This window comes from Montipora foliosa, unplaced genomic scaffold (assembly GCF_036669935.1).
Source record: "Montipora foliosa isolate CH-2021 unplaced genomic scaffold, ASM3666993v2 scaffold_437, whole genome shotgun sequence".
Classification (NCBI taxonomy): domain Eukaryota; kingdom Metazoa; phylum Cnidaria; class Anthozoa; order Scleractinia; family Acroporidae; genus Montipora; species Montipora foliosa.
Genome location: NW_027179742.1, coordinates 65,875 through 70,000, shown reverse-complemented (window position 1 = coordinate 70,000; position 4,126 = coordinate 65,875). Strand labels below are relative to the sequence as shown.

Genomic DNA, 4,126 nt, shown 5'->3' with positions numbered 1-4,126 from the left:
AAAGATGTGTGTTGTGACACTGAGAAGGCAACTTTTTTTGCCTATTCCCATGAGTTTTCATTATGATAGTATTTCAATTACTGATACAGTTTTTTCGCTTGTCCTTCTACTGTATTTGTTATTTCACTTATTATATGTTAAACAATAATAACTTTGCAATGACATCCATCTTAATGTTTTTACAATCATAAGTTACCAATTTATTCTGTAACATGTTATAACAGGACTACATGCTGCCAAATAAAGAAATATTGGCAAAGAAAAAAATTACTAAGGCTGTAAAATTTGCATGAGGCTGTAGCTTTCCACTGTGGAGTTGCATTTATTCAGATATAAAGCTACTAAATATGGCTACACTACTTGTGAAATGGGTTTTTCAATGCAGTCAGTCCGCTAATTAGTTTAGATTGGCAGCAGCAAAAAGACCATTTCCTCACAAGCCAAGAAATCTAAATAAACTAAAGAGAAAAGTTGTTTTCCCTTAGCTCCGAACTAAACATTATAAATATAATACTAAATTATTACTCATTATTTTATCCAAACTGTATTTTGTAGTGGTTTAAAATAGAAATAAAGTTATAGACTGTAATTTCTGTTTCAGCAGTAGTCATTTTAAAGTAAATATCAAAAATGTGGGAAAAGTCTCATTTCACCAGCTTTCAGGCACTCAAGTAAATGTGGTCTCATCTGTGGTATATGAAACATGAAGTCCTGGGGATTAGAACCGTAAACAAGACATGTTGCAAATGCAACTGCAAAAACCCCACAGTCACTTCCATTCAGTTGCTGCTGAACTGGGACATTGGTTATACCACCAAACAGACTCTTTACTTGCTCCTCCACTTCATTTTCAATAATTTCATTAAACAGACTGCCATACAAATTGACCATTCCTGCTGGACAGTTAATGGAACTTACACACACCCAGTGTGATCTTCCCGTGTGTAAGATTTGAACAAATTCACTTGTCATTACTGAAAAGTTCCTTACTGGACCAAGCGTTGGTCTTTGAAATCCTTCAATTAAACGGTTTACTTTCTGTACATAAATCTGACACTGATGTATAACTTTACAGTCTAGCCAGCCTGTCGGTGATAGAATTGTATCATGATCATTGGCATCAAGATTTCCAAAAAAACCCACCCTGTCTGATTCTCCTTTGCCTACAAAGGTTAATACAATGTCATCATCATCACTTTCAAATTCATCAGTACTGTCTTGACCATCATCAGACAAGCAAGGTTTATTGTCAGTTGCCATGTTAGTTGTACATCTAGAAGAACAAGTGGTAGGGGAATTAATGTCAATTCTTGATGTAAATGCTGTTGTAGCACTGTTATGATTCACTGATACAGAGCTTAAATCATGAAAACTGCTACTTGTAGTGGCATTCAAAGAAGAACAAGTGGTAGGAGAAGCCAAGTTGACTTTACAGTCACTGCAAACCCATGTAGTCTTGTTGTTGTTTGGCATTCTCTTGTACTGCAGACATTGTAAATGAAAAAAATTTCCCTTTTTGGCAGTTGGTGCTATGACACTTTAGAAGCTTTTCCCCCACCTTTGGTTTGGCTTTGCAGATGCATATGCTGTCATATTTCAATGCTTCATCCAGGTTCTGTAAGGTTTTTTGGGGGGCCTTTTTCAATTTCTTGCATTGAGGGAGCAGCTTGCAACTTGGACAGTACCGTAGTTTTGGAAGGGGACCAGATATTTCCAAACAGTGAAATTCTGTGAATGGACATTTGGGGTTTTCACAACTCACAATCATTTCATTTCTGGGCTTCCTGCAGTAGCAAATACTCGGACCAGGAGTGCTTATTGGTGGAGGGGCAGCAATATCATGCTTTCTTGTATACCATCGGCCAAGAACTTCTGGTAGTATACAAGTTCTCCAAAACTTGGTAAGCTTGGGAAGAACACAATCCCAATGGTAGGGGTCCTGGTAAATTCTCTCTATGAAAAGCACTGGTTGTTTGTTGTTAAGAAATGAACACATAACAAAGTCACAATACTTATGGCCAGTAACAAACAGCTGTTGTTGTACTTGATAGTAGTACTGATGATTTCTTTTCAGCCTGAATGTGTTATTAACTTTTTCTAGGCAGGAGTCCTTCTTTCCAACATAAGCTTCAAAATTACCGTTTTCAATGCTGTATGGGCACTTAACTTCACAGCAGCCATCACCACAACATGAACAAGAGGTCATGGCATCTGGAGTAGCATGTATCCAAGGATGATGTTTATCAATTACCATCCCACAGTGTTCAACTTTAAAGTCTCTGTGAGTCTTTGACATGACTTTTGCATATGCATCAATTGCAGGAGCTTCATTTCGGCGACCGTGGATGATGGCTTTGCTGTTGACCTTGAACAAATGTGGATAACACATTGACTTGATTAACGATTGTGATGGCATGGCAGGATTAGTGTGAGATGCTGCCCAACTTGACGAAGCACCAATGCGCCCTGCCCTATGCCTAAAAAATGCTGTTCCTCTAGCCTGTGTCCGGGTGTCCTTTTCAATTAATTTTATCTCTGCATCAGAGAGAGTCAAAGAAATTTCAGCACACTTTCTTAAAAGTTCTGGATATGTCAGATCGAGGTAAGAGGGATGAAATAAGTCACAGATAGTGGGTATATCTCGGCTCTTGAGGATGAATTGTTCACAATATGGTTGAACTAAGCTTAAAGCTACAGGTTTGATCGCACATTCATTGAGTTTTGCAAACAGTGTTTCCATTTCAGTCTTGGATGGGACAGCAGAAGAACAATTTGGCAGGACACCAGGAGTAGGCATTGTCATGTTGTTAAGAGAAGTTGGTTGGGCGGTTGTAGCACTTGGACGTGGCCTAAGCAATGTGCTGATATTATAGTACCTTCTTTACTTGTAATAATCCAAACTGGAAGAGGAGGTTCATTCATGCGCTGTGAATGTCGCACCTTCCCGATCACCACAAACTTATCGCAGATGACTTTGCCTTGAACACTAGTGATAAAACCTGAAAACCATTTGGTTGTAAGCTTCCATCCTTTTGAAGGCTTTGAATTGCTCCTTTGTATAGAAGCTGGTATCCATTACCAGGTAACTAAGGAGATCTGTGGCCTCTATCGGCGGTAGACATTCTGGATCCAAGTTGACACCAATTAGCGTAGCTGGATAGATCTTTACCACTGATATTTTCGCCAAATATCGAGATTTCACATTCTTTTCTAGATTCTTTCCGTAATCACTTAAAGTGCTACTGTGATCAAATTTTTATCCCTTGAGTTTTTTGGTTTATCACATAGAGTACCATGAAACATTAAAAACGCTGTTTACCGTTTGGAAATATCTGCATTGGTTCCAGAGATATTTAAGTTTGAAAAATGTGTTAAATATGCAAATGAGAAGGCTGATGACGTCATTCACCCAACCCAATAGAACATCAAGAATATAAATAGAGCTATCTCGGTCAATTTGCAACAGAGACCATTGAAACTTGGTGAGCTGATAGTTCTGAAGGCAACATACCTACGACTGTGAAGAAATTGGTTCCCATGGCGACTCACTCTTTTCCAGTCCCCTCCAACCTGATTTCAATATTTTGGTGATCTCAGGCTAGAAATACATTTACTAAGGCCACAAACTCGACCTAACATCTTTATATGCTGACAGGATCATGTAGATGAGGCACCATTTGCAAATATCAAAACAGAACGCCAAAGGTGGTCTGCAAAGCTTTTAATATCAGGGAGGTCTGGAACCCAGTATGTTGCCATGGTAACAAAAATGGTATGCTCATATTGTGGAACACATCTACTAGAATCTTAGTGCAAAGAACCAAGTATTTCTGATACAAATTGGCTGAGATATCTTTCTCCATCATACTTGATCAAAATTTGGTAGGGTTTATGACGTCATCACTTGGCTAATTTGCATATTTAAAAAACTTGAATATCTCCAGAACAAAAAGAGATATTTGAAAATGGTAAACAGCATTCTTCTTCTCGTACAGACTACGTGTTTATGTGCCAAAATGGCTTCGATAGGGAAGATTCAAATTTCGTCACAGTAGCACTTTAAATTGGGAATATCGCGCTCTTTTGATAATCGTTTTGCGTGGCTTTTGTCTTCTGTATTTTCAAT

The 4,126-nt window shown here is 38.3% G+C and overlaps 1 pseudogene; it reads right to left on the bottom strand.

Moving 5' to 3' along the window:
• Positions 1-624: 624 nt before the first annotated feature.
• LOC137988986 (uncharacterized) lies at positions 625-2,803 on the bottom strand (annotated as a pseudogene).
• Between the last annotated feature and the right edge of the window lie 1,323 nt (positions 2,804-4,126).